The 22,264-nt window shown below is 50.0% G+C and overlaps 1 long non-coding RNA gene across 2 annotated transcripts; it reads left to right on the top strand.

Annotated features, from left to right (window-relative positions):
- The first annotated feature begins 6,554 nt into the window (after positions 1 to 6,554).
- Positions 6,555 to 20,930, top strand: LOC134486058 (uncharacterized). Of its 2 annotated transcripts, none has more exons than XR_015684184.1 (3): positions 6,555 to 7,291; positions 7,850 to 7,940; positions 8,046 to 10,379. It is a non-coding gene; the product is annotated as an uncharacterized LOC134486058 (long non-coding RNA). The 2 variants fall into 2 exon arrangements; XR_015684185.1 differs by lacking the exon at positions 8,046 to 10,379 and adding an exon at positions 18,345 to 20,930 and having other exon boundaries at positions 6,580 to 7,291.
- Positions 20,931 to 22,264: the final 1,334 nt, after the last annotated feature.

The raw sequence follows: 22,264 nt of genomic DNA, 5'->3' as shown, positions 1-22,264 counted from the left end.
TCCCTGTGACACAGGGACTGTGCTGACGAGAAGCTGACCCTGGGCACGAGTGGCTAGAGTTGTGTTTAAGCACTGCCCAGAAGTTTGCTGAAGTCATGCAGGCCTCACGTTGTGATGTCTGCTGTGGCCATTGTTTACAGGCCATCGCTGACAGCACCCTCAGTGTCTTCTGGATTTCAGGCGGAAAGCCTGTTACTGGCTGCCCGCCAGTTCTTCATTCACAGCCCCTTACTGGCAGCTGCGGATAAGCTGGCTTCAGGTAGACATCGTAATGACCCAGGACCCCTCTTGACACTCACCTCAGCTGTCCCGAGGTGCTCCTCACTGCTGTCCTGCAAGCATATATACATCTGTACCGAGACAGCAGGGCTCTGTGCAAGCCCCCAGAGCATGCTGTCATACTACGTGGAAGGCACTGGCAGGGACCTTGGAGATCGCAGCTTCCCTGGGTGGCCACAGGCACCTTCAAAACGTCCGTCCCAGCCATGAGTCATCTGTGTAGCGAAAGGTCAGCTCTGTTTTTCTGTGAGAGTGTCACCAGCTTTAGGAACCCCAGAATTCAGAAATGCAGCCCAAACAAACGATGCTACACAGAGGACCTTGGGTGTGTGCACAGAGAGAGGAGTCCTGTATATACTGGAGTGGAGGGAGAAACTTATGTAAATGCCCAGGTGTTGCCTTGGACCATGGTGTGAACAGCTTGTCCTCAGGAAAGACCCACCATGATCTAGGGCAAAAGCTGCTGCCTTATGTCCCAGGCTTAGACACTGACTCCTTTCTCCTGAGTAAGGAGCCCCAAGTACTTGCCTTCCTAGGGAGGGCTGCAGCCTTCTTGCAGCGTGGGCTCCTGTGATGCTGGTGTCCCTCCGGGTGTCTGGACTTCTGTCTCCTGTCCAGGTGCCCTGGGTGGCAGAAGTGGGCAGGCTTTCTGCACCTGCCTGAGCAGGAGACATCTGCAACCGCGTAGAGGACACGGCTTTAGTCGCGTGTATAGAGGCGCCTTAGTTAAGGTTACTACCGTTCTGGTGAAACACTATGACCAAGGCAGCTTGGGGAGGTGTCGTAGTGAGGGTCCACCGCTGTGGACAGACACCATGACCAAGGCAACTCTTTTTTTTTAATTTTCTATAATATAATTTATTGATAAAATATAAATTATTATTGTAAACAATAAAGATGGAAGTGACATAATATGAAACATTTATTAATGCTTTAGTTATAAGGTAAAGTAATTAATATTTATGAATCTGTATTATTTGATTCATATAAGATTTGAAATGCTATATCTATTTTTATTCCTTAGGATAGCATGTGCTTCGAAATGATGTAATAAGAACTTAAATCACTTTATCACTCATCACAAAATATGTGTTAACATTTTACTTTTTAATTTTATTTCATAATTCCAGAAGATAAAAACAAAAATATTCTGAAAACATTCCTGATTACTGAGCCACATTGGTAAATATGATTCCAAATCAAAGTGAGCAAGCTTAATCATTTAGGCTGTCATTACAAAGATATACTGAAATATTTGAAGATAGAATGCATTTGAGGAGGACATGTCAAGTTGGTACTGAGAGAGAAGCATAATCAATCATTCTTGGGTAAATTCCCTATTAATAATGTGCTATGCATGCTAACAGGGGTGGGAAGTAAGCACCAGGCTTATCTAACTATGAATTTTTGAGGTACCATTATGAATCTAGAAAGTCATGAACCCTTTGCAATAGTGACACAAATGTAATGAGAATAATCAAGCACTTTCTGATTGGATTTCAGGTCTACTCTAAAAGAGGGTTATATCTACACGGATATGAGAACATAGAATCTACACCTAGACAGGTCATAGAACCTAGGGGGAAAGCTACTATCATTAATCTGCTAAGTGATAATATTTGGAGGAGATTGTTAAGGACTTATCATACATTTACACTAATGCTTCTTTTAATTTTCAACCTGAAAGAGTTGCATTTGGTTTTCCTTTCTAGATGATAGTGTGTCAAGTAAAGTAGATTTATGTCAACATGGCATGAGCTAGAGTTATCTTTTTTTGAAATTTTATTTTATTTTTCTTTAATATTTTATGTATTTACATTTCAAATGTTATCCCCTTTGCCTCCTCTCCCATACCTCCTCCTCTTTCCTCTTCTATGAGGATACTCCCACTCCCAACCACTCACTCCCAACTCAAGGCCCTGGAATTCCCATACATGGGGGAAATGAGCCTTCACAGGATCAAGAGATTTTCCTCCTATTGATGGACAATGCCATCCTCTGCTACATATTCGGCTGGGGTCAAGGCTCCCTTCATGTGTACTCATCAGTTGGTGATTTAGTCCTTGGGAGCTCTAGTGGACTCTGGGTTGTTGATACTGTTGTTCATCCTATGGTGTTGCAAACCCCTTCAGCTCCTTCAGTCTGTTCTCTAACTCCTCCACTGGGGTCCCGACCAAGGCAACTCTTATAAAGACAACATTCAATTGGGGCTGGCTCACAGGTTCAGAGGTTCAGTCCACTATCATCAAGGCGGGAACATGGCAGTGTCCAGGCAGCCATGGTGCCGGCTGAGAGTTCTACATCTTCATCTGAAGGCTGCTAGGAGAAGCCTGGCTTCCAGGCAGCTAGGATGAGGGTCTCAAAGCCCACGCCCACTGTGACACACGTACTCCATCAAGGCCACTCCCTGGGCTGAGCACACACAAACCATCAAGGGAGAAAAGACTTTATTTGACTCACACTACAGTATCATCATCACAGGAAGTCAGGGCAAGAACCTGGAGGCAGGAGTGAATGGAGAGGCCATGGAGGGGTGCTGCTTACTGGCTTGCTCAGCTTGCCTTCTTATAGAATCCACAACCACCTGCCTAGGGATGGCACCACCCACAGTGGGCGGGGCCCTCCCGCATCAGTCGCTAATTAAGAAAATGCTCTGCAGGCTTGCTTACAGCCTGGTCTTACGGGAGCATTTCTCAATTGGGACTTCTTCCTTTCAGATGACTCTAGCTTGTGTCAAGTTGACATACAATTAGCCTTACTTGAGGGCTTGCCCAGTACCTGCTCAGGCTTCAGGACTCTCAGTCTTATCTACAGATAAGGTCACCCCCTGCATCTGTCAAAGAAACCTTGTTGGGGTGAGGCACTGGCCCTGGGGGGTGATGGCTTGCCACACCTGTGTCATCCTACTCCTGTGCCTGTAAAGCGCCAGTCCCCTCCACTCTGCCAGTGTAGAGGGAGGTGCCAGGGACACTGAAGATGGCTGTGTGAAAGCCACAGGCCGCAGTCGCCAGCCACATAGGCCTTTCAGGGATGATACCTGGCCTACTAGGGCTCCTACTCAGAGCACACTGCCAAGAAAATGCCCTGCATCAGGAGGGTTAGGGGCACTGTGCAGGCAGCAGGGACCTTTCCTTTAAATTCTGTGGATTCTGCCCTGCCCCTTGGTGGCCAACTTGATGGTAATACAACCAAAGAAGAAGAGGAGATCTTTTTTATTTTTTAAAGGTTTATTTATTTATTATATATAAGTACACTGTAGCTATCTTCAAATACACCAGAAGAGGGCATCAGATCTCATTACAGATGGTTGTGAGCCACCATGTGGTTGCTGGGAATTGAACTCAGGACCTCTGGAAGAGCAGTCGGGGCTCTTAACCGCTGAGCCGTCTCTCCAGCCCCAAGAAGAGATCTCCTTACAGATAATCTTACAGAGCCCACTCGAGGCTTTTTGAGAGGCTTGGCAGCCAGGAGAGGGTTGGGGAACCCCTTCGGGGTTGGGGAGCCCCTTCGGGGTTGGGGAACATGGATGCTCTGTTGCTTGTGCACCAGCAGGAGGTCTACACTTCCCCAAGTCTGCTGCTCTGCACCAGCCAGGGCAGGGCACACATTGCCCAGTGTCTTCAGATCTGCCACCATCCATAGTCTGTGGGTGGGATCTGGGGCTCGGGTGGTTTTGGGTTTCTGACTTTAGAGCTTGCTGAATGCTTCCTAAGGGCACGTGGAGGGGAAGGGTCCGGTGCTCACCTGGTTTGCTGATAGAGTAGTCTGAGAGAAGCTGGGACAGTCGCCTTGAGAAAGCCTGTGTCCTGCCCTTCAGGGGCAAGCACAGCCGATAGAACACACTCCTCAGCCACTTGCAGAAGGGATGCAGGAGGCTGGCCCAGCGCAGCAAATGAAAATCTCTTCCAAGTCCACAGTGATCCTTCAAGGCTGTGCGGAGACAGAGATCAGGACTAGGGGTGGCACCGATCAGCAGGGGCTGTGATCCAGAGCAGCCAGAGGTTGCAGCCTTCTCAGCTGTGTGGCCAGAATGGAGAAGTTGTTTGTCTGTTCACAGGCATCTCAGGCCCCAACGGAGAGCAAGGAGGCCTTGTGATGACTAACACAGCCACCTTCTCGACCGTGCATCGGCAAGAGACAAACCTCCAGGTGTGTCTGTGAGACAGTTTCTAGACTAGGTTAACTGCAATGAGAAAGACTCGTCCTGACTCTGGGTGGCATCGCCCCGTGGACAGAGGTCCTGGGCTGAGGAAAAGGAAACCGAGGCTGAGTACCAGCACCCACGTCTCTGCTTCCTGATTGTGGATGCAATAACCCCACACTCCACACGCCGTGTCTGTCCATGCACCATGTCTGTGCTGGCACGATGACCTATACCCTCCGTCTGTGAGCTAAAACCAGTCTTTCCCTCCTTAGGTTGCACATGTCAGGTATTCGGTCCCATCAATAAAAAGACTAACACAGGGCACCTTCTGCAGGCTGGCATGATGGTTTATAAGCACTGGTATTCAAGAAGTCCTGGTGCCTTGTCAGCCTCACAGGGTCCCTATTCTTGCCATAGGGAATATGTCACCCTCACAGGGGACCTGGAGGTAGAGGTCAGTAAAGGTATGCTGTGTATGCTATAGAGGTCTGGCCTGGTCAGTCTATAAATACCACCCCCTAAGGCCTCTACAGTGTGCCTAGTGGGTATCATGCCCACAGTCCTAACCAAGGTGCCCACCTGCAACAGTGTAGCCTCACACCTGGCCATACCCTCCCAGGCTGCCAGGAAGTGATGCCACCCCTAGTGATGGTTAAGTAACCCTTCTTCATATTCCACTGCTGCTTCTTGAGGCTTGAATCAGTCTGGGCTACCCTAAGAGGAGCAGGACTGAGGGACATTCTTGTCCTGTGCCATGACATGTGTCATGTCTCCCACATGTCTTGGGACAGTGGCTTGTTCATAGAGGGGGCTCACAAGGGTCTATCTTGGGCTCCTCCTTAGGGCTGGTAGAGGGGAGGACAGTCTGCCATCTATGGCTAGGAGACATCTAATTCTCCGGTCCTGGGGTGTGCCCCACCTGGTCATGAATCTGACCATAGGACGCATCCTATTTGGACAGGTGGCAGATTGGGCCATTTGTTGTCACAGCCCCAAAGAATGGGGCTGTCTGAAGCAGAACTTCACCCTGAGGCAAGGTGCTCACCTCCCTTAGAGCCCAAGTCGGCAGTTTCCCAGCCACCACAGCTGGCAGCTGCTCCTTGGGCAGTAAGAAGTCCAGGGCACTGGGTAGCAGGGACAGCATCACTCTGACAGCTCTCTCAGCTGACTCTCTGCTTTACTAGGTCATGTGGGGGCCATCAGTGAGGACTTCCATAGGCCCAGGGGGCTCAGTTGATCTCAGCAGGTATGGCTAAGCCTTGCAGGTCCACAAGGACCTCTCCTGTCCAAAGTCCCTGAGAGACCAGTCTGCCATGCAGCTACCTCTACCCAGGCTTGTCTGCATCTCTAAGTCCCCAACTCTATATGGCTATGTGGTTAGGGATGTTCATCAGTGCCTCTGTCTGGTCAACACTTTCCTAGAACATGGTGCCTCTGCTTTTCCTCCTCTGACCCTTGCTCTGTAGACTGTATGCCTGGCCTTCCTCCTCTTTATCCTCTGTGATCATATCTGGACGTGGGGAGACCAAGAATGCTCAGGTAGCTCGTGGTTGGGACAGATAGCAGGGATCAGCACTAGAGCAGTAGTGACCTACTTCTGTGGAGCTGAGTCCTCTCATTGGCTGCCCTAAGCCAGCGCCTTGTGTCCAGTGCAGGAACAGAAGTGGCTACGAAGCTAGCAGAGCCCCTCAGGTCTCTGGAAAATCCGGACAAGGCCACAGTTGGGTATCACGGGTTTCATCAAGGGACAGAGACTGGACAAGTTGAAGCCATAGGATGACTTAAGTGTGGGGACCCCCAGGAGTTAGGACTCCTTGCCCTCATGACCTCTGGTCTTCATGTCCCTCGAGTAAATCATGCTGACCCCCATGGAGCTGCCTGCCCAGATGGCTTCAGTGCCCCTGCATCCTGAGGTGTCTGTTTCCCCTTGGCCATGGGTTCCCATGTGGACGACAATATGTGGGAACTCCTCCACATTCTTCAGGATATCCGCTGCCCTTCCGGCCAGCTCAGCCTTGGCACCCGGGGGGGACTAGCCTTCCGGACCTCACCCAAGGGCTGTGCATTCCTCTCTGGTGAATCACTGTCCCTCCTCCCCAGTGGCTTACTGCCGCTCTGGCTGGATGCCACCTTCTGCCAGGCGGGGGTGGAGGGCTAGCTTCGCGGGTCAGCCATCCTCCTGTGTATGCCACATCAAGATCTCAAGAAGCCTTCATTCTCCCAGGAGGCTGTAGCTGGAGACCAAGGACAGCTTTGCACCCATGAGACAACTCTGGGATCTGGCCCCAGGGCCACCGCACACCTAAGAATGGATGGAATCACAGCACAGAGACGTCCGTGCAGAGCGGTGCTCTTTGAAGATGCATGTGTGCCTACCTGTCCTGCCTCTCGTTTGTGCCCTTCATGGTTTCACGCCATCCCTCCCTGCGGCTACAGGGGCTTCGCTGCGCTGAACAGCGGGAAGTCTCTCTGTTCCAGCATGCGTACCTCACCTGATGCTTATGGAAGGCACACAGCACACAAGTGCACAGGAACAAACAGGAAAAGACCTCCCCCAGGATTGCTCTAGGCCTCAGAGGCATTGGTTAGAGCCTCGCAGCCGTGCGGTCTGTACACAGCAGCCTAGACCTTGATGCATGCTCTTCTGCAGAAGCAAAAAGAAAGTTGTCGCCAGTGACAGCCTCAGAAGTGTGAGCTGCCGGAGTTGAGCTGCCCTTACCACAGGCCTGCGTCTTATCCCATGCCCTTGGTACAGTGGCCCACATGCTCATCTGGCCCATCGTAGGCAGCTAACCTTAGAGGAAGGTCAGAAGAGCCCAGGTCAAGCCTGTACCAAGGGGGTGACGTGAGTGGATGGCCATGGGTTAGGTAAGATGCAGCCTCCCAGGTTGGCAGCCCAGGCACCTCATGTGGCTGTGGATAGGTATTGGCCTTTGGTGGTACTCAGTGTCTACCTGAGGCTGTAAGTGGTGGCAGGGCCCAGCTGCCAGTGGAGGTCACCACGTACTGATTACAGACTAGCCCAGGCACCAATCCATGCACCGCCATGAACCACTTGTAGCACACGTACCCGTATGCCCTGCTGGGCAATGACATTGGGGCATAGTGTGGAAAGAGAGGCAGGGGACTTTGGGAGACCCAAAACAGGGCCCTGTCCTCCTGTGGGCAAAGACAGGAGGGGTAGCAAAGGTATGTGTCTCCTAATTTCTGCTTTGGGCTGTACAATCTCCCCAAGGTCTGGGCTCTCCTGGCTCAGTCCCACTGATTCCAGGGACAGAGTCCTGCCCTGCCCTCCCGGAAGCCCACCCCAGCTTCGCCTTCAGTCAGGCCATGTGTTATGTGCTCAGCAGAGGCCCTTCCTTTAGATCTCAAGCAGGTGACCCCGGGGGCAGCGGCCTTGCTAAGGACTTTTATGTCTCTCTTCAGGGCAGGGTCTTCCTGACATTGTGGCATGACTTCTGCTTCCTGCCTTCTCCCGCTAAACTGGAATTCCTCAGTAGAAAGCACTCGGCAGTGGGTGAGTACTTTTTACTATGCCTGGGTCAGGCCTCAGAGCAAACACCAAGGCTGATGTTTACACATTGGCACTTGCTTCAGTCTGCCTCACTTCTGTCTTCCTCAGGAAGAGCACGCAACCCTGAGCTGCCGCTCCCCTTACCTCTTGGTGCTGTGGCCAGCTGCCTTACCCGGATAATGGGTCTTCACTTACCCAGAGGCGCCCCTCCAGATTCTGCTCTTGCTTCCAGCCTGACCCCCCACTCCAGGCTGCAGGATGTCATCCGAGGGTCTGACAGGATCTACAGTACTCGGAGAGGGGCCGGAGGCAAGGAGGGGATTGTGTATCTGTGGTTACCAGGATGGCGGTTGCGAGCAAGGCTGTGCCTAGCAGCCTCAGTGTCTCTGCCTCCACCTGCTCCCAACCCCACAACTGTGTCAGCTTCCCAAACTAGCACCAGTGGCTGAGGACACAAGGCCTTTATCCCTTTAGGCCAGGTATAAACCCCTAGTTGGTGTTCAAAACCTGGCAACGACTTCTGCAGGGATGAGAGAAGAAAAATGGGGGATGAGAGGATGCTCAGAGGAGAAGCAGAACCCCAAGGCTAAGGTCATTTACTCAGTCCCGCAGATGTCAGAGCCTGGCCTGGCTGAAGCGGCAGACAGTGATGACGGGGGCTTGGGAGCAGCGGGTCTACAGGGCCCCCCAGCGCCCTGGAGTCTTAGCGGGGCAGGGTGGAGGTCGTCCCTCTAAATCCTTTCCCCAGATACACTGGGGGCCGTGGGGCACTGCTGCCGCCAACGCCAAGTGAGACTCTGGGGCTCAGCCTTTCCAGTCCCACAGAAGTCATCCTGGGACACTGCTGTAGGAGAGCGCCTTGACTGTTGCTGATATCAGGTTACTAGGTTTAAAGGTTTTTCTTTTCATCAAAGTCACTCCCATGAGCAGGATTCTACCGAACTCTAGGAGAAATCTTGTACCTGCTCCCTAGACAGGCCTGTTTGTTAGGTACGCATCTCTCCTCCAGGGCCCCTGGCGCCCTCACTGCTCTCCCACGACCACTCCGCTCACTTCCCTAGACCTATCATTATCTAGAAGTTTGGCTTTCTTGACAAAATTTGTAATTAAAAAAAAATCTTTACTTATTTTCTTTCTTTTTTCTTTTTTCTTTTTTCCGGAGCTGGGGACCGAACCCAGGGCCTTGCGCTCGCTAGGCAAGCGCTCTACCGCTGAGCTAAATCCCCAACCCCTCTTTTTGCTTTCTTTGGAGTACTTTTTAGAAGATGTCTTCAAGTTGATTTCCTAAGTTGGTTTTGTTTAGCCTTCCGGGTTTGTTTGTTTGTTTGTTTTTTATACCAGTGAGAAAGACGGCATTATTTATTTAGAGTTTCCCCGTGTCTCTGCTTTCTTCGCTTCCCCAGGCTCCGGTCTGAGGGGCCTGTGCTAGTCTGTATCGGTTGGCCTGTGACCCTGAGGCAGAGCCGTGCTCTGCAGGGCAAGGCTTGGCGGGGCAGTAGTGTCTGCCAGCTTTCTGCCTTCCTGGGGGATGGGCTGGGGCTGAGGATGTCTTCAGGGACTCCCCAGTCTTGGCGTGAAGCTTGCTATGATCTGGATGATGAGTGCGTGTGCTGGAATCATAGCTTCTGGGGTGGCTCTTATGGAGCTATTAAGAGGTGGGGCTTGGAGCTGGAGAGATGGCTTAGCAGTTAAGAGTACTGGTTGTTTCCCCAGAGGTCTCAAATTCAATTCCCAGCGACCACATGGTGGCTCACAACCATCTGTAATGGGATCTGATGCCCTCTGCTGGCCTGCAGATGTACAGGCAGACAGAGCACGAGTATACATAAAAATAAAGAAATCTTAAAAAGGGTGGGGGAGGCCGAGTTAGGGAATGCCAGGGTGGTGAGGTGGGAGTGGGTGGGTGGGAGAGGGAGCATGAAATGTAAATACAAAAAATACCCAATAAAATAAAATAAAAAGGCGGAGCTTGCCTGGACTGTCACAGAGCTCAGTTGTCTATCAAGGGGACCTAAGTCTTCCACGGTTTTCACTCTGTGTACCAGACTTATTGCCACAAATTGAAAAAAAAAGAGGGTAACAATAAGGGAGAAGAAAGCAGAGGGCCTGCGTTTATTTATTTCTTCAATTCGGGTGGGAAATTTCAGTGGGTTGTGTCATGTCACCTCATTGAGTGTCTCTGGGGCGGGCATGCGATGTCTTGCTATGCACATGGAAACAGGCTGGGAGAGACAAGCGCCACGCTGCTTACATTTAAACCACTAGTGCTTAGCTCAAGAGTTTGGGTCTAGCTTTCCCCAGTCTGAAAGTCCGTTCCTTCACCATACTGTGTGGTTTTTCACGGCTGTCTTCAACTTTAAAACAATGCAATCTAGCGTCCCTTAAATTTAACTAAAAGTGTAATTAAGTTTAATCATCTAAATAAAAATATATTTAGTAGCCAAAAAAAAAAAAAGTGGAGCTTGGTCTCTGGGATTGAGTCAGTTGTAGTTCAGTTACACTGTGTGTGTCTGTGTGCGTGTGCGCGTGCGTGTGTATGCATGCGTGCGTGTGTGTCTGTGTGTGTGCGTGTGTGTGTGCGCGTGTGTGCGTGCGCGTGCGTGTGTGTGTGTGCGTGTGTGTGTGCGTGTGTGTGTGCGTGTGTGCGTGCATGTGTGTGCGTGCGCGTGTGTGTGTGCGGACCCTGAGTCCTCCTGTTTGCTTCTCTACCCCGTGGTGAGTCTATGGGAGCCTTACCTATTCAATCCACCACAAAGTTTCCCAATGTCTTCTGGGCAATGCTTGTCTGTGCCATCCATCCTGTGGCTATGAGTGACCATGCTCAGTGCTTTATTACTCTGGGAATGCCATGTCCACTCTGATCTATTGCTGTGGACACATGAGAGTCTTTTGTCACTGAAGTTGAATTTGACACCCACCTTTACTCCTGGAATTTAGGAGTCAGAGGCAGGAGGATCTCTGTGAGTTCAAGGCTAGCTGTTCAGCACAATGAGTTCCAGGCCAGCCAGAGATGCACAATGAGACTTTACCAAGAAAAGTTAAAAAAAAAAATAAAAATTGCCAATCCCTTATGTTAGTCCTTGTGCCTTTAAAAAGATTTCTCTTCCTCTTCTTCCTCTCCCTCTTCCTCCTCCTCCTCTTCTTCCTCTTCCTCTTCCTCTCCTCCTCTTCTTCCTCCTCTTCCTCTTCTTCCTCCTCCTCCTCCTCTTCCTCTCCTCCTCCTCTTCTTCCTCTTCCTCTCCTCCTCCTCTTCCTCTTCTTCCTCTCCTCCTCCTCTTCCTCTTCTTCCTCTTCTTCCTCCTCTTCCTCTTCTTCCTCCTCCCTCTTCTTCCTCTCCCTCTCCCTCTTCCTCTCCTCCTCCTCTTCTTCCTCTTCCTCTCCTCCTCCTCCTCCTTCTTCTTTTGTGATAGTGTCTCTCTATATAGCCCAGCCTGTCATGGAACTCTGTGTGTAGACTAGTCTGATCTTGAACTCCCAGAGATCTGCCTGCCTCTGCATCCCTACTATTGTGAGTTCAGGGGTCCTGGAGGCCGAGGACATCGAATGCCAATAGGACTGGAGTTCGAGCTCATTGGCTGTGAGCCTCTAACGACAGTGCTGGGAACTGAACCTGGGTCCTCTGAGAGAGTAATCCGAAGTCATAACTGCTGAGCCATCTCTCTGGCCTGCCGCCATACTTTTACAGTCCGCTGAGAATCTCTTAAGAAAGAAAGCAAACCAGGCTCCGCCTTAGGATTCTGCTGCACTGGTGAAGCACCATGGCCAAAGCAGTCCAGGAAGGGAGAGGTTCATTTGGCCGATGCTCATGCGTCACTGCTCGTCATCAAAGGAGGCCAGGGCAGGAGCTCAAGCAGGGTGGGAGCTCAGAGATGGGAGCATGCAGAGGGCACGCAGGGGTGCTGCTTACAGGCTTCGTCCCCCTGGCTTGCTCAGCCTGCTTTCTATAGAACCAGGACCACCAGCCCAGGGATTGCCCAACCCACAGTGGGCTGGGCCCTCCCCCACCAATCACTAATCAAAAAAAAGTCCTACAGGCTGGTCTACATTTTCTTTTCTTTTCTTTTTTTTAGATTTATTTTATTTAGTATATATAAGTACGCTGTAGCTGTCGTCAGACACACCAGAAGGGCATCAGATCCCATTACAGGTGGTTGTGAGCCACCATGTGGTTGCTGGGAATTGAACTCAGGACCTCTGGAAGGGCAGCCAAGTGCTGTTAACCGCTGAGCCATCTCTCCAGCCCTGACTACATTTTCTTAATTGAGGTTCCTCCTCTCACAGGACTGCAGCTTGTGTCAAGTTGACATAAAACAAGCCAGCACAAAGTCTTACTATGTAGCTCAGTTTGCATTAGTAGCACTCATTGTACAGCCCAGTCTGGTCTCAAGTGCTCAGCAATCCTCCTGCCTCAGCCTCATAAGTACTGGTAGTATAGGTATATTTCACAAGAAAAGGAACAACTAATGTGTATACATACATATACACATGCATACATATATATGGCTCTTCTGTGGAGTCCTGGTTGTCCTGGAACTTGCTTTGTAGACCAGGTTGGCCTTGAACTCACAGAAATCCACCTTCCTTTGCCTCCTGAGTACTTGGATTAAAGGTGTGCATCAGCTCTGCCAGCTGATTTTTATATATTAACTTTACAACCAGCCATCTTGACAAAACTTTATTAATTCTAAATTATTATCTGTTGATTTCTTTCCTTACATATAAAATCATATCTTCTGGAAAAAAATCCACTTTCTCCCCACCCATCTTTATTCTTTTTATTTATCTTTCGCTTTGTTCACCAGTGCAGGCCCCAGTCATTGTTGTGTAGGGCTAGGGTAGACTGCCCATCAGGACCAAGCTTGTCCTCCAGCCTGAAACAACTTGAAAAATGGCTACAACCTTTGCAGAGACAGTGTTCAGGTAGGGGCAGCAAGCAGCTTGTAACAGTGACACCTCATCCCGACCCCACTATGGAGGCCCGCCTCTTCCTTCATCAGAGCTCCAGCTCAGAGTGTAGGAGGAGGACAGAGTGTCAGAGCTGCCCTGAAGGTCTGCAGAGGGTTCCGTCAAGAATTTGCTTGAGTCCTAACTAGTGCATCCATGAGGAAACTCTTAAGCTAGAAAAGAAGACCAAAGGGAAAGTCACCAGCTTTCCAAAAACAAAACAAAGCTAAACTGGGAATATTCTATTCCCAAGAGCCAGTATTTAGAAAAAAATTCATAATTGTAGAGCACTGATTATAGAACCAAGAAGCCTCTTGACTCAGAAATGGTCTATTCAACAATGCTCTGCCCATTGTAAGCAAAGCTTACAGGAAGACAAGGAACAGTCAAATGACTTCGAACAACTTACACACAGGAGCAAAGCTCATGAGTATTTCTAACTGGACATGCAGACTTTAAATTTCAGAACTCAAGAGACAGAAGTAGGTAGATCTCAGAGTCCCAGCCTAGCCCTTGCCTGTATATCTACTTCTAGGCCAGCCTGGTCTATATAATTAGTTCTAGGCCAGCCTGGTCTATATGTCTAGTTCTAGGCCAGCCAGCACTACACAGTGAGACTCTGTCTTTAAAAAGAAAGAGAGGGAGGGTGGGAGAGAAAGAGCAAGGAAAGAAGAAAAAGAAAGTATCTAGAGCAATAAAACTATCGAGCTCCCCCTTATCTCCCCTGACGTGACACTGGGTTGACCAACTCAGCTACTACCCAGACCCAGACCCAGACCCAGACCCAGTCCCAGTCCCAGACCCAGACCAAGACCCAGTCCCAGACCCAGACCCAGACCCAGACCCAGACCCAGTCCCAGACCCAGACCCAGACCCAGTCCCAGTCCCAGACCCAGACCCAGACCCAGACCCAGACCCAGTCCCAGTCCCAGACCAAGACCCAGTCCCAGACCCAGACCCAGACCCAGTCCCAGATCCAGACCCAGACCCAGACCCAGACCCAGACCCAGTTCCAGTCCCAGACCCAGTCCCAGACCCAGACCCAGACCCAGACCCAGACCCAGACCCAGACCCAGACCCAGTCCCAGTCCCAGACCCAGACCAAGACCCAGTCCCAGTCCCAGACCCAGACCAAGACCCAGTCCCAGACCCAGACCCAGACCCAGACCCAGACCCAGACCCAGTCCCAGACCCAGACCAAGACCCAGACCCAGACCCAGACCCAGACCAAGACCCAGTCCCAGACCCAGACCCAGACCCAGTCCCAGTCCTAGACCCAGACCCAGACCCAGACCCAGACCAAGACCCAGTCCCAGACCCAGACCCAGACCCAGACCCAGTCCCAGACCCAGACCCAGACCCAGTCCCAGACCCAGACCCAGTCCCAGACCCAGACCCAGACCCAGACCCAGACCCAGACCCAGACCCAGACCCAGACCCAGTCCCAGTCCCAGACCCAGACCCAGACCCAGTCCCAGACCCAGACCCAGACCCAGTCCCAGTCCCAGATCCAGACCCAGACCCAGACCCAGACCCAGACCCAGACCCAGACCCAGTCCCAGACCCAGTCCCAGACCCAGACCCAGACCCAGACCCAGACCCAGACCCAGACCCAGTCCCAGACCCAGACCCAGACCCAGACCCAGACCCAGACCCAGACCCAGACCCAGACCCAGACCCAGACCCAGACCCAGTCCCAGACCCAGACCCAGACCCAGGGTTTTGAGTTGCCCAGCCTAACGTTTATGAGCTGCTGGTATACACGAGGCAGCCGGTCCTGTAGAATCAGAGCGGTAGGATTTCCATGACTCTGGGCAATGACAGGATATCTGAGAGGAGTCTCACCGAGGGTCTAATATGGTGTAACAGTGGCCAGGGGCCTTACATGAGACCAACGACTCCTTACGATGAGCACTGCATGTTTGGGTAAAAGGGTATACTGCGTGACACGCCACAGCTTCCAATGTGACTACAACAAGCGAATAAGATAAAAGAGGCGGGCAAAGCCAAAGAACAGGACGGAGCATGCGCAGAGGAGATACAGAGGTGGCAGATGTGAGAGGGCTCTGGTTGATGGGCAGGCAGGTTGCTGTCTAGTGAGATCTGCAAGACGATCTGCAGCAGCCAGGAGCCTGTGTGGACTCAGCCCCAAGTGGGCTACCCAGCCACAAGATTACCCTGGCCCTGAGCGGTGGTGGCAGAATGTTTGAGATGAAGAGTGGTCCATTTGCTGGGTTAGATCTCCTCAGAATACCTCCATGGTCTGTGATTCTCCTGGAGGCCATGCTGGTCAGTGGCCGGTGCTTCAGCAGAGGACGATGTTGATGTTCGCAGGCCATACTGCCACGGGGAGACCAGGCAGAGGTCCTTCGTGGTTCCGAGTGAGGCTAGAGACTAAATGGATGTTTGTGGTCTGCAGTGTTGCCGGAAACCATGTAGAAGCCTGAGCTTCATGCTCTCTCTGACTGTGAAGGGCGAGGAGCTACCGGTGCAGTGGTAGCAATGACTGCAGACGCAGTTGAGAAAGAGGGACATAAAAGGTTTCTGTGGCAACTCCTACCTCCACTCTCCCTCCCACCCCCAAAGTGACTAGAAGCCATCAAGGAGAACTCCTAAAAATAATCATGTCGGGGATGCCGAGGCGTAACTATCCACACTTGATGGCTTCCGGCAGGGGTGCAGGTGGAGAAGGACTCAGTCTCCCTGCCAGGGACTGGACATTGGGAGTTTCAGTATGCTCCAGTGATTATGTGCACAACACGAAATGGAATCGTTTCTTCTTTTTACCCCCTTTCTTCTCCTCCTCCTCCTCCTCCTCTTCCTCCTCCTCCTCCTCCTCTTCCTCTTCTTCTTCCTCCTCCTCCTCCTCTTCCTCTTCCTCCTCCTCCTCCTCCTCCTCTTCCTCCTCCTCCCCTTCTTCCTCCTCTTTTCTTTTGGCAGGAGGTCACAGGGGGAAGGAATGGATATGGAAGGACTGGGAGGTGAGCACTATTGGGGTGCATGATGTGAGATTCCCAAATACTAAAAATATTATGCTAAAAACCTCGAGCTTCTGGGTGTGGCTGCACACACTTTTAATCCCAGCCCTTGGGAGGCAGAGGCAGGTTGAGATTGAGGTTGGTCTGGTCTACAGAATGAGTTCCAGGCTGGCCAGGGCCCCACAGGCAGACCCTGGAGGCCAGAAAAGGTTATCAGATTCCCTGGGTATAGAATTCAAGGCAGTTATTAACTTCCTGGTGTAAGTACAGGGCAGGAGACACTTTAAAAAAATGTTTATTTTTATTTCATGTCCATTGGTGTTTTGCCTGAACAAATGTCTGTGTACGGAGTCTCTGGAACTGGAGCTACAACAGTTGTGAGTTGCATGTGGGTGCTGGAACTGAACCTGAGTCCTCTGGAAGAGCAGTCAGGGCTCTTGGCTGCTGAGCCATCTTTCCAGCCCCGGCAAGAGACACTCTTAATCACCGAGCCATTGATGCAGCCTCATAAATTCCCATTTAAATCATTTCATTTTAATGTGTGTTGAACATGCATTCTTGAACACATATCCATGCGTGTGTGTGTGTGTGTGTGTGTGTGTGTGTGTGTGTGTGCGCGTGCCACAGCATACAAGTGGAGGTCAGAGGACAACTCTGTGGAGTTGGTTCTCCCCTTCACCTTTATGTAGGTCGTCAGGCTTGGTGCAAGCTCCGGTATCCACTGAATCTTCCTTCTGGCCCCAAACAGACACATTTCCTGAAAGATAAATGGGTGACGCGTCCTTAAGAGAAACTAGGTAACTTGAATAGCCTGAATATTTTTAAAATTGCACACTGTTATTAAAATCACAACATTTTACACAACTCAGGAAATTACAAATTGAAAATTGACTGATCAACTTTCTGTGGCTATGCTTAGGCAACCTAAAAGGGTAAAAGACTAACTTCAGCTCGTGATATCAAAGGTTGTGTAGCCCTGTTGCCCTGGGACTGTGAAAGGCAGGGCATTACGACAAGGAGGGCATGGGAAGCAGAGCCGTTCCTCATGGTGGCCAGCAGAGAAGAGAAAGGAGTGAAGGAACCATCTGATGACAAGATGTATAGGTCGCAAGGCCCCATCCCCTCAGCTGGCTCTCTCACGTTCCCACTAGCTCCAACAGTGCTACAGGTCATGAGCCTGTTAACGGATGAGCCCACCCATAGGTCTCTAGCATCTCGTAAAAGCAATTCAGTGGGAGAGAAATCAGACACACATCAGGAGGACAACCAGAACTGTGACTCATACAGAATATGAAAACGATCTAAAAGTGAAAGAACTGAAGCCATCAGAATTCTAGAAACAAGAATTTAAAAAGGGTGTTTGTGCTTCCGAGAGACATTAGTCTTCTTGTCTGTCTCTTGCTTTCCCTTTCCCAGAAGTTTCCCTGGTTAAAATAAAAAGCACCCAGCCTTTCAGATTGGCCTCCTTCAGTTAGCAACGTGTAACTTTGTTTCTTCCAAGGGCTTTGATCTGGTAACTCCTTTAAACAATGAGATGTGGGCTCTGTTCTTTTTCCCAGACTGGTCCCTGAGCTCTTGGGCTTAGAGGCTTGTGTCCATGTGTCCTTGTGTTTGGATGGCGTTCCTTCCCTTTCTTTTCAGCACTAAGTGGTCCACTCTTCTGATGGACGAGGCTGCACCAGAGAACTTCTTGGCTGCTTCCAAATTCAAGTGATGGTTAAGGCTGGTACGCACACCGGGTTGGCTACAGGGGATGGAAGTGTTTTACTAAGTGGCTGTATGAGTCTGTGTTCCTGCCAACAGAGTACGAGTCTCTGCCATCGCATTTTTGTTGGCAGGCATAATGTGATGGCTGTTCTTGATTGTTAGCATGTTTCCATCTGGAATTAGCTAAAACCCCAAAATGGAGGGACACACCTGTGAGGGAGTCCTGCTTACTTTGAAGTAGGCAGATCCACTTCTAATCCAGGTCTGGAGCAGTGAAGACCCACCTCTCACCTGGGCTATATAAAACACATGGGACAAGGAAGCTTCACTCTTGCTGGCTTGCCCTTGCCTTGCTAGCAAGGCCAGTCCTTCCCTGGCATCAGTGCCTACTTCTCTGGGATTCCGGTGCACAGCGAAGACCACTGAGACCTCCAGCCTCATGGACTGAGCAACTGCTGGATTCTTGGACCTTCCATTCAGAGGCACCATTGTTGGTTAAGCTGGACCACAGCCTGTCAGCCTGTAACTCATTCTAATGAACACACACACACACACACACACACACACACACACACACAGAGAGAGAGAGAGAGAGAGAGAGAGAGAGAGACAAGAAAGCAAGAGAATGAGAGAGAGAGAGAGAGAGAGAGAGAGAGAGAGAGAGAGAGAGAAGAGATTCTAATAAGAGAACCCAGACTAATATAATTTTGGTGCCAGAAGTGGTTCTAGAGCAGCAGAAGTATAAGAATGAATCTTTCTTTTCTTTTTTTCTGACCAGGGTTTCTCTGTGTACCCTTGACCGTCCTGGAACTCGCTGTGTAGACCAGACTGACATCAGACTCAGAGATTCGTATGCCTCCGCCTGTTAGTGCTGGGATGGAAGGCGCACCACTACTACCCAACAAGGACGAAGCTCTTTTTAAATAATTCTTTTTTTTTTTAGCAAGTGCTCTTAACCACTCGAGCACTTTTTTTAAAAAGAATTATGTATTTATTTTATGTATATGAGTACACTGTAGCTGTCTTCAGACACACCAGAAGAGGGCATCAGATCTCATTACAGATGGCTGTGAGTCACCATGTGGTTGCTGGGATTTGAACTCAGGACCTATGGAAAGGAAGAATCTTTTAGGTATCTTGGATAGGCTCTCCAGTTTGCCATCACCTTCAGTTACTGAAGCCTCTCCTGGGAGCTCGGAGAGCACTGAGAACCCATGGTGTGAACTATTTACCGACTTAAGGAGACAAATGCGCTTGACTCTCCCGACTCACCGATTACCAGAGGCCATGAACCAAAACTTTTAGTCATTTGTGGAAAAATAAGGAAAACGATGGTTGCTCCTAGCATCTCTAGATAAATTGACAACAGAAGAGAATGAGCTCTGTGATAAAATGAACTGACTTCTAGCATCGCAGAATACATAAAGGATAACAATGAACTCAGGAATAAAACTGACCAGCTCCAGATGCATACAAACTAGAGGTTCTCAACCTGTGGGTCACGACCGCCTGTGGGATGGTTACATATATGACATTTACATTACAATTCATCACAATAGCAAAGTTACAGATATGAAATAATTTTATGGTTGGGGTCACTGCAACGTGAAGAACTATATTAAAGGGTCACAGCATTAGAAGGGTTGAACCCCTGCCATAAACAGTCTAATGTTTCCAAGTGTGCCCCGGAAGAGAATCTCCTCTCCAGCGGCCACAGAGCTCAAGTTGTGGAGAGTCAAACTGAAGCACTCACTATAAAGATGGCTGAATTACAGTGGAAATTCAAGCTCCACCTTGGAGGTGTCGGTGGTCACAGTGAGGGACTGGTGGGTAAAGCAGGGACCTGGTGACTCTGGGTGGGGTGTTGGGGACCTATTGAAGCTGAGAATGGTGAACCCTCAGATTCTCAAGGGTTTACCTCACCTGAGGAGGGAGTCTTTTCACCCTCAGTAGACGGTGCATTCACAGCCCCACCCTCTGAACTGTTGCCCCTTTCACCTTTGACTGAGAGCATCTGAGGAGCTTGGTCGCCCTTTTTTCCTGTGCCAGACTCTGGGGCTGGAGGGGCTGCTGCCCAGTTGAATGAATTAATGCTGCAGGTTTTGTTGGGCCCAAGGTAGCAGGGGCCAGATGGCAGCAATGAACCGTGAAAGGTGAGCTGATTGTAGATGTCCTAATGGGCAGCACAGACAAAACAATGTCTGACCCTGAGTAATGGCTGACCGTAATGGCCAGGACAAGCAAAGTGATCTCTGTGGTGGCATCACTCGTGTCTGGTCCCTTGGTACTGGCTAATCAGTCATGGTGTTTCCAGGCGTGGGATGGATAAGAAGCCTACTGAAGTTTTGTTTGATCTGTATAAGTGAAAAAATTATAAAACAAGTGAAAGAAAGACCACGTTGAGTCATGGCAAAAGTAATTCTTGGCCCGTGAACCAATTTCCAGACTTGAGCCATTTTGCCCAGGCCTTAGGAAGAACCTTGATAAAGTAACTAGAAGTTTTATTGTTAGCCTTTCTCCAGTCCTTGCCCAGAGAGACCTTTGTATGGTCTTTGTCAGGTAACTGTACACTGTGGGGAAATGGAACGATCAGACTCTACAGAGTCTACTAGATACTGGTGGTGAAATGACACTGATTCTGGGAGATCCCAAGAAACACTGTGGCCCCCAGTTAAAGTAGGGGCTTATGGAGGACAGGTGATGAATGGAGTTTTGGCTGAAGTCTGACTCACAGTAGGTCTAGTGAGTCCCTGAATTCATCCTGTGGTCATTTCCCCTGGTCCCAGAATGTGTAAATGGGATAGACTTAGAAGTTGGCAGAATCCTCACATTGGTTCCCTGGCCTGTGGAGTGAGGGCTGCTATGGTTGGACAGGCTAGACGGAAGCCTTTGGTTGCGTCATTTGGAGAAAAGAATGAATCAAAACCAGTATCGCATCTCTGGAAGAACTGGAGTAGTGCCACCATCAAGGACTTGAAAGATGCAGGGGGCGGGTGGTCCCACCACATCTCCCTTTAACTCTCCTATCTGGGCAGTGCAGAAGACAGATGGATCATGGAGAATGACAGTTGACTATCAAAAATTCAATTATGTAGTGTCTCTGACTGTAGCTGCTTTACCAGATGTGGTGTGTGTACTTGAGCACATTGTCACGTCTCCTGGTACCTGGTATATGCTATTGATCTAGCAAATGCCTTCTTCTCAGTTCCGGTCCATAAGACCCACCAGAAGCAACAGTTGGCAAGGCCAGTAGTATTCCTTTACAGTTTTACCTCAAGGATATATTAACTCCACAGCTCTGTGTCATAGTTGTAAGGGATTTTAATAATCTGTTTCTTCCATAAAATATCACATTGGTGCACTATATTGATGACTTTATGCTGATTGGACCAAGTGAGCAGGAAGTTGCAACCACTTTGGACTTGTTGATAATACATATACAAATCAATGGGTGGGAAATCAGCACAACCAAAATCCGAGGGCCTTCTACCTAAGTGAGATCTTAGGAGTCCAGTGGGGTGGGGCATGCAGAGGAATTTCTTCTAAAGATATAGAACCTGGCCCTCCCACCACCAAGAAAGGATTACATTTAGTGGGTCCATTTGGACTCTGCCGACAACACATCCCTCACTTGGGTATGCTACTTCAGCCCATACACCAATGCCTCAGAAAGCCGCGAGTGTTGTGTGGGGCCTGGGCTCTTCAATCGGTCCAGGCTGCTGTGTAGGCTGCTCTAGCACTTGGGGTGTACGATCCAACAGATGTGATGGTACTTGAGGTGTGGGTGGTGGATAGGTGATGTGTTGGGAATGTCAACAGTCCCCAAATGGGAATCACAGAAGAGACCTTTGAGATTGAAGAGCGAGGCCCTACCGTCATCTGCAGACAGCTATTCTCCTGTTGAAAGACAGACTTGAGTCTGCTACTGGACTTCAGTCTGCCATTGGACTTTAGTGGAAACTGAGCCTTTCACAACGGGCCACATAGTTACCATGTGACCTGACTGCCCATCATGAGCTGGGTTTAATCTGACCCACCAAGCCACAAAGTAGGAAATGGGTAGCAACATCCATTACCAAATGGAAGTGGTATTTCTATTGAGCCTAGGCAGGTCCTGAAGACGCGAGCAAGTTACACGATGAAGTCTACTCTGAAGTTACATGATGGCTTCTACTCTGTTCCAGTGTTGGCTGCTGCTGAATGCATTCCTACAGCCTCACGGGGTGAGGAAGAGAAACCAAGGCCTGGTGGCCCTGCATGCTATGCTGAACGTGCACAGATGCAGCATTGTAACCCCTTTCTGGGACAGCCCTGGGAGACACGGTGAAGAGCAACCTTCACAGTGGGCAGGACCTCGGGCAGCACACACGGTCACACATTTTGTTTGGAAGTAGAAATGCCCAGATGTGTAATTGTTCACTAATGCATAGGGATGTAGTCAATGGATTGGCTGGATGGTCAGGGACTTGGAAAGAGCATAACTGGAAAATTGTTGGGAAAAACATCCGGGGAAGAAGTATGTGACTAGATCTCTCCATATGGGCAGAGAATGTGAAGATATATGCTCACCAAAAGGTGACGTCAGCTGAGGAGGAGGTCAGCAATCAAGTAGATAGGATGACCCATTCTGTGACAGTCAGCCTCTTTCCCCAGTCATTCCTGTCCTAAACAGAGTAGCCATGGTGGCACAGACGGGAG

This window comes from Rattus norvegicus, chromosome 3 (assembly GCF_021556685.1).
Source record: "Rattus norvegicus strain SHRSP/BbbUtx chromosome 3, alternate assembly SHRSP_T2T, whole genome shotgun sequence".
NCBI lineage: Eukaryota > Metazoa > Chordata > Mammalia > Rodentia > Muridae > Rattus > Rattus norvegicus.
This window is presented reverse-complemented; position numbering and strand designations above follow the sequence as displayed.